This window comes from Nesoenas mayeri (assembly GCF_963082525.1).
Source record: "Nesoenas mayeri genome assembly, chromosome: 5".
In the NCBI taxonomy this organism is placed as follows: domain Eukaryota; kingdom Metazoa; phylum Chordata; class Aves; order Columbiformes; family Columbidae; genus Nesoenas; species Nesoenas mayeri.
Genome location: NC_137548.1, coordinates 39732297 through 39741202, shown reverse-complemented (window position 1 = coordinate 39741202; position 8906 = coordinate 39732297).

Below are 8906 nucleotides of genomic sequence, written 5' to 3'. Positions count from 1 at the left end.
TATTTAAAAACTGGGATGTTTAGCCATCACAGCACGTAAATATCGGTACCGTTTGCCTTCTTGCAGCAAGTGGGAGGGACAAAAAAAGATCTCGTGCCTATAAATTTGAGTTCTGCGTAGAGGCCGGGGCGGCGATGACTGCTGCTGCGGGCGCCGCCGGACTCGCCGACCCCAACTCCACAGCCAGGATCGGCCCGGCTGCCTGCGCACCCCCTCGGGGCGGGCCGTGGCCCCCGGAGCTCCCTCACCCGGCTAACTCCCTCTCCCGCGGGATGAGAAACGGCGACGCGGCTCCCACACAGCAACCGCTGCGGTCGGGCCGGCGCTGGGGGCTCGGCCGCCGGAGCCCGAGGGCCGCACCCCGTCGAGGCGGCCTGAGCGCCCCCCGGGAAAACCCCTGCACCGGGCGCGCGGGGGTAACCGCGGGGGTAACCGCAGGGGTAACCGCAACGGCCGCCGCGCACCGCCGCGTCTCCTCACCTGGAACGGGGCCGAGGCGGCCACTCCTCGGGGCGGCGCGCCGCACGGCGAGACCCTCCGGGGCCCCGCGCCTCCGGCGGCGGCGGGGGATGGTCTGCGCGGCGCGGGGGGGCGGCTAGAGCGGCACCCCCCGGCCCAGCCTCCGCCCCATGGCGTTCGGCGCGGTCTCTATGGCGACTGCAGTGCCGGGACGGCGCCGGCCCGCCCGCGGGGAGGGGTAACGGCTGCGCGCAGCGCGGAAGGGCGCTCAGGCGGTTACGGAGAGGCCCGCTACCCTCCCTAAAGCGGTTAACCCCCTCGCAGCCGCCGCCGCCATCCCTGCGGCAGTCTCGGCCGCGCTCGCCCGCGCCGCCGCCCCCTCTCTCGCTCTTCCTCAGCCGCGGCGCCACCGAACCCGCTGGCCTCGAGGGCACCGCCCGCATCCCTTTTTCTGCAACGGTGATTGGGCAGCCGCGGAGATTCCTTCCGGGCGATTGGTTGTCAGCGTGATCAATTAGGATACCGGAGGCGGGCGCACCTGGACCGGGCCCTGTGTGCGGGGTTGGTTGAGAGCCGGTGAACCCCGCTACCAGCCACAGTCGCCTCAGCGCAGCCGAGTGGCCTGTGGCCTTGCTGAGCACTTTAGTCCCCGGGCGCGCAAGCGGCGGGACAGCGGGCCACGGTACGGCCGCCACCAGCCGCTTTCCGCCGAGGTTCTGAGGGGACGGCAGGCAGCGCCTGTGGCGGGGATCGAGGCTGGCCTACGGCGCTCGCCGCTGCAGGGCCGCTCCCCGCTGCAGCACCCGCTGTGGTCCTGGGGGGAGCTGTGTCCTCTCTGCGGTACCGGTCTCCGCTTCAGCAGCCGGGGCTCGGCCATCCCCGGGTCTCATCGGCGAAGCTCCCCGCATCGGGGCGGGGCTGCCCGGGGCCTGCCAGGGCGCAGGCCGCTGCCGTGCCTCCGCCGTGGGGCCAGACGGCTGAGGAGAGAATTGCCCGGGCCGGGAAGGCTGGTCCCTCGCGTCGCCTCAGGGACTTGTGTCACCTGCGCGGGGCTAACGCTGCTCTAATGACACAGCAGGGCTGTCACCCCTGGGCTCCGCGCTGTGGCACCGGGAAACAGTTGGTGTATCCCATGTATAGGCCAGTGTGGCCTTGGAAGAGAAGCTTGGGCTGATTCCTTATTGCAGGCGAGACTCCCCAGCCTGGTGAGATGATGGCGTGGGTGCTGTGCGGCGGGTGCCAGTGTGCCATCGCACAACAGCTGACAAGATGCCTCTGTAGGCCTTGGTGTCAACCCAGAGGCTGAATCCATCTGGCAGACCTGCAGCTAGGAGAGACCTGTTCATGGGAAGGACAGAATGGCTGTCCTTGCAGCAGCTCCTGTGAAGTGAGTGAACACACTGCAGTCCTTCCCTCATATGAAGTTTCCTTAAAAATAAAAATGGCTTATATTTCTCTACGGTCAGGCAGATAAGATGATGATAGTGTGAGTAATTTATGCCCTTTCTTCATTTGTTGCAAGGAGATCATAGTCAAAGAGTAAGGTTAGTAAACAATATCTCCTACTGCTGCTTTGAGTGGGAAGATGTTAGTGCTTGTGATTTACAAATGAGCTACCCAGCAGTGGGAGCTGTGAACCTAATCCAAGTGAGCCCAAACAGTTTGGACTTGCTCAGTGTCAGCTTCAGCCAGGTGCTTCTTCATTCACAAAGTGAATTACCTCAAGCAGTGGGCACCAGTTGTAGTGGTGGATGCACTGGTGAAATGCATATGTTCTTCTATATATTGAGAATCTTTGTGTGTAGTGTGTCCTGACTAACAGTTGAAGTAGTCAATAAGAAAGGTGATATTATAAAAAAAATAATAGTTTTGTGAATGGAAATGAATGAACTTTGACTGAAATAGGTGGAGAGGGTTGCTTTTTTCTTTTCTCCCTTTTTCTTTTTTCCCTTTTTCAATAGTACTTCTTTTCCCCAATTGGCATCATGAGTTTTGCTTACATTTGATAGACATTTACAAATTTTCAGGTGGAAAATATTCCACCAGAGCCATGTATTCTTCCAAACTTGTCTTAAAGGCATTGTAAAGGTGACAATTATTCCAGGATAGACCTGTGCCTTATAGCTACTCTTCTTATATGCTAAACAAATAATTTTTTCACATTCTCTCTAAACAGTACTTTTCCTCCCAAATTATAATTGAGGGTAGATGAATACCCTAACTATTTATAGCCCTTGTTTTAAGTAGTGCCAACAAAACTTGGGGAGCTCATGAATATGAATCCACTTGTGAAGAGTACTTATTCTTCCCCAAAGAATTACCTATATCCTGAGGTGCAGAATTTTTCAGGAAAATTTTCCAATTCGATTAAAGAGAGTGGAAAGCCTTAACAAACTTGTTTATCTGGTTTGTCTGTTTACCTGTTTATCATTGCTAATCCAAAGGGCATCGTTTCTCTCATCACTTTGTAACTTCAGAAGTTAATTTATGATCTATTATAACCACATTGTTATGCGCAGTATCATGGAAATTGCATCATTAACGTCTTCTTAGCATACTGAAAGTCAGCCTTTCATCATCAGAGTTAGCGATGTGTTAGTTTTCAACTCACCATGGACTCTTTATAAGTAGACAAGACCTGAGTTCAAATACAAGTCAAGCAGGGAAGAAAAAAAAACAAAACCACAACAAAAACTGAGTCTTCTCAAAAGGAAAATCTATTTCCACCTAAGTGCAGGAGATCTTTACAGAAAAGATCTAATCTTTTCTAATTCACTGCTCCAGAAATATACCAAGAGGTTCTTCATGGCTTTCTGTTGTACTATTTTTGGTTCAAAGATTATAATAAATATAGCAGACACCAGCGTTTCCTCTGTCAGTGCAAACTTACAGAATATCCTCACCACCAAAAAAAAAAGATATCTCTATGTAAATATGGACTCAAGCTACGCTAGCTTTTTTTGTAGCAGTACAGGTAGTTAAGCTTAGATGCATAGTGTTCATTTGGCCTGGAAAAAAGTACCTTGAGCCAAAAACTTGTCCGATGCTCTTTATTTAGGTTTTACATTGTTAGTTCTAATTGGCTATCTCAATGTAAAAAATGTGCCTCTTTTTGCAGTGTAACTATAACCTTATTCTTATATTTTAACTAATTGTATTTTGTTGCTGTATCTGGCTTTGTGTGGTAATTATCTGGTATTCCATAACATCCCATTAGCATTAGTTTTGGATGCAGAGGGAGTAAAAGGGAGATTAACTGTAAAACGTGCATCTGACCCTGTAGGGTTATTTTGTATATTCTGATGTAACTGTGATTTTTATATGGGAGTTTATCATGTAGCCATTGAACCAGTCTACGAAAAATATGTGGGTAAAGAGCCACCTCTGAATCTTCACGGAATAATGTGTATCCTAGACCCTCCTGTAAAACCAGAAATCTCTTGCAAGCATATTCAAGTGCAGTACCCCAGCACAGATAATAAACGTTGAGCTGTGGCTGTGAATTAATCTAGTCATTTTAGTTTACTAGAATTCATGTAGAAAGAAGAGTAGCTTCTAACTCCAATCTATTACAGATTCTCTGAGTTTGTTTCTACTATGAATGGTCTCTGGAAGGTGAATTCTCGTATGTACATTCTACCTGTCTGTGCATGTAAACAGTATACCTAAGTATTTCTTCTTAAAACTATTACATTGCTTTCATTATTCCTGAGAAACACACTGAAATTAACATTTTAATCATAAATTACACCAAAAAAATGTTAATTTTATAAATAAACTATTTAAAATGACAGGAAGGGGAAAATCATTATTTTCGTCAACAAAAGTTCGGGTCTTGCCAAGAAGTGAATTCCCCTTTGACATGGAGAAGAACAAGTACTGGAAACCATTGTCTGCTGGTTTACCTTTTCTGAAGTCAGAATTATTGTATTAGCAGGTACTTTAGTCTGTGACTTCCAAAATAGAGGGAAGATGAAGTTACTTAGTAAAGTTACTCAACAGCTGTAAAGCACTGCAAATGGACACCTCTGCATTTGTTCTGAAGATTTTTAAATATCTCAAGGCGTGCAAAGTAAATCAGTAAGTAAAGTAAGTAAATAAAGCCTTGTCTTACCTCAATCCTAAATGTCTAACTTTGCTGTAGACTGCAAGGAAACAAAAGAAAAGTTCTGCAGACCAGAACTCTGAAGTTGGAGGGCAGGAGGATTACTGTCAGAATTTACTCCAAATATCAAGGCTTACCTGAGCAAACTTTATTGTAACTGAGTAGTTGCTATGGAAAGCTGTGAACAAAAAAAGATAAAAGAGAGAAAAAAATTAGTTGTGCTGGTGTGTGCCTGGCAATACAATTCGCTGATCGGTTTTACTGTATGAAAAATAATTCTGAGTCCTGTAAATATGTTCTTACATGTCTAATATAGCTTCAATATTTAATAATAAGTATTAAAATATCTAATCAGTGTTTCTTGTCTGAAAGGAATGATCTAAGGTTTCTTTAAGGAATCTTTAAAAATTTAAAACCATACCTATACACAAACATATTCATATGTCTGCTGATGAAGAAGGGTGACATGATTAACAATGTGTAAGACCTTCTGACCTTTGCTGTTATTTTCTTCAATTAAATGTGTATGGGAGTAAATGAATCATCCTGCGAAGTACAGACTCCTTGGTTTCAGATACTTCCATTGGAACTTCTTTGCCTAGACATCAGGGTATTGGGGTTATTTATTTATTTCTGTATGAGTCAGAAGTTCTGAATAATGTTTCTGCTTATCTGACCACAGAAGTAGGAGGCAAAGCTCCAGAAATTTTCTGAGAGAGTCAGAAATCAAATGATTGTCAGAAAAGAGAGAAAAAGAAAAAAATATAGAAGGGGGGGATAGATAGCAAGATGCACACACTCCATAAGTATTAATTCTCGAGAGATGGAAAATTCATAGGTTTGGTTAGTCAGTAAATGAACATCCACCAAATGCCAGAATTTTTTGAAAATTGTAACTATAAATGAATATATACATGGAGGTGGAAAGAATGTTCTCATTGAGGAGTAGAAAGGTGAACACGTTTTATAAGCTCACATTTCAGGCAGAAGTCAATGGAGCAAAAGAAGTTTTGACCGAAGATGGGGAAGCATGTATAAAGTTTTGTAGATGTTTAAACAGGTATCCAGTTCATAGCAAATGGAAAATCAGAGACCTTGAGACATCTAGTTCAGCCTTTTTTCCAAGGAAGGACCAACCATCCCTACAACATTCCTGGCTAGTATTTGTCAACCTTTTCTAAAAGTACTCTGTTGATGGAAATCAAGCTTTTTCATAGGCTATTCCACTATTCTCACTAGAAGACAGATTTCACACATTATTTCTCCTATCACCAAAGGAATTTATTCCCTTCCTCTGTGCAACTACCTTAAAATTACTTGGATGCTATTCTCACCTCACCATCGGTCTTCTCTACACTAAGAAAGTCAAGTCCCATCAGTCTTTTTTTCATGGATCATGATTTCTAGACATAGAGCATGAAGTCACCTCTGAAGCGACAGTGGGATTGTGGATCTTTCTAGGAAGAGCTCTAAGAGGACCATGTCTAAGTGCTGTTTTTTGTCTATTTGACAGCTTCAGAAACTTTGTGAGTATTTTTTTTTGTGACTGTCTTCTTTCTAAAAGAATCTCAGATTCCTTACAAGATGTCCTGAATAATGTTGTTCAGTTCAAATGGTGTCTAGAGAGTGAAACCAGCACCAACATCAGGTTTATAATGTGGTGAGAAGGGGGAGACTTCCTGATTAGAATAGGAGGTCTGTAGGCGGTCTCTTCAAGGAGAAATGTGAGTATATGTCTGACTACTGTGCTAGGGAAAGAAGGGTCAATTGTCAGTACAGTGCACCAAAATATTGATGATTCGAGATATGGAATAGAAAAAGGAAATTTTACCTCATTATGTAAGGGAAATTGCATTGGAAGCCCTCATAATTTGAGTGTAATTTCATTCTGCAGAAAGCTTCCTGATGACCGGCTTGTGATGATACGATCCATAATGAACAAGGTACGAAGGTGAAAAGCAAGATGGTTGCATAGTCTAATTATGAACAAGGTTGTAAAAATGAAGTCTTCAGAAAAAATTACAGCTGAGAGGGAAGTTTTAGGTTACCAACCAATTTAAAATAGAGGTTCACTTCCCAGCTTTATCGTAGGCTGCTGGTCTGATTTTAAGGTGAATACACTATTGCTGTGCCTTAGTTTTCCCATTGTAATGACTCACCATGAGTCAGGAATGGATGACTCAGAGGGTATGGACAGTGAAGCTTCTATGGATTGAAATCAGAGCCAGTACCTGGATGGTGTTTCCCGGAATACACAGGAGCCCTGAGGACTAGCAGTACATGTGCAGTGCAGTTCATGCAAGTCTGCTATAATTTCCTTTTTGCCTGAGACTTGCTGCAGCATCTGTATTGTTATAACCTTTAAACATCTGAAAAATGAAAATGATAATACTTCTTTTTCTGATTTGTTTAATCTATGATGTTCTTGGGGCAATTAAATGAGCAACAGTTACAGTATTTTGCATGGAGCATAGCATTGTGGGTCTTTTGGTACAACTGTAGTACAGTGTCTCCTGGTTTTGGCTGTGATAGAGTTAATTTTCTTCCTAGTAGCCAATATAGTGCTTTATTTTGGATTTAGAATGACAATAATGTTGATAATACAGGGATGTTTTAGTTGTTGCTAAGCAGTCAAGGACTTTTCAGCTTCTCAGGCTGTGCCAGGTGCACAAGAAGCTGGGAGGGGGCACAGCCAGGACAGCTGACACAAACTGACCAAAGGGATATCCCATACCATGAGGTCACACTCAATATATAAAGCTGGGGGAAGAAGAAGGAAGTGAGGGACATTTGGAGTGATGGCATTTGTCTTCCCATGTAACTGTTACACATGGTGGAGCCCGACTTTCCTGGAGGTAGCTGAACACCTGGCTGCGCATGGGAAATGGTGAATGAATTCCTTGTTTTGCTTTGGCTGCATGCGTGGCTTTTGCTTTACTTTTTAAACTGTCTTTATCTCAACCCTCGAGTTTTCTTACTTTTACTTTTCTGATTCTCTCCCACATCCAACCAGAAGAGAGTGACCAAGCAGCTGCATGGGGCTTAACTGCCGGCTGGGGCTTTGTGGCATTCTAATGTATAAACTGGGCTCTCTTAAATTACTACCTATCCCCATTTTTTCTTGCCTTTGAGTCTTGACATTCCCTCTGCCAACACTGCAATTCTGTAAGAATTTCAGATGTTGGGATTTAAATTAGGTATCTTCATCTAACTAAAACAACCATAATCGTCTAGATACCACTATGCTTCTTTCCTAAAAGTTCAAAAGTGTAATTGAGAAGCGCAGTTGCTTCTGTTTGCCTAATAACTTATGCCTCTCAGCATCTACCATGTAGTTCACAACTTTACAAAAGCCGAAAAAGGCAGATTGTTTGAATTCGCCTTTTCATACCATCTCCCCATATATCAGTGACAATCTGTTCCTGAATAGGGACTCTCCCTCTGAAGCACTGACATGTTAGAGATTGTATAGTACCTGCTTGTATCAGACTTACTGAGCGCCTCCAGTTTTAGTCCATTACTCCGAACTCTCTTATCATTAATTATTGTTTGCATCAAATATAAGATGAAATACAAAGCAATCCGAATATAAAAATAGACCATTAATTTTTGGAAACTAGATGTGAAATTAAATTTTGCAGCATGCATGAACCCAACTAGCTGTTTAATTAGGCCAATTCATAACACATCTGTCCTTGATTCCGGACTTACATATGAACGGTTCTAAACGGATAAGTAATTGTCCAAACATTTACTAAATTTACCTCTTTCAGATCCAGAGCAACAGCACAGCTATCTCCATGGTTTGTAGGAAAGTTTATGTTTTCTTTCCATGCCACTGGGTGATAGATGGCAGACCCACACTTGCTGCTCTGTCATTATGGTTTTGGTGTCCAGACTTCCAGCAAGTCTGTAAGAAAACGCATCATGGTTAGTTATAGATTGCCAAAAAACAAAACTAATTTCTGAATAACTCAACTTTTAATATTAACTTTGCAGCTGAAATAATTTCCAGGTATGAGAGAACAAAAACTACAGGTAGCGTCGACCTCTAATTGCATTAAAATTGGATTAAAGTTATTTCTTACAATGATGCGTTCCTGAGCTTCCACTAGCTGTGTGAGTGACCTCTCATCTCTCCAACACATATAAAAGAAAGCTTCTTTGAAAAGAAATCTTTGTAGAAAAAACTACGTACAGCAGCACTGCCATCTTCTGCTTGTTTTCTTTCATGCATGCAAGTACTGGGTTTATATTGCAAAGCAAAAGTAGGGAAGGTGCACTTTTCTATTAGTAGGTATCTGAGGCAATGACATTTTCTAGTACTCAGGGGTAACGAATG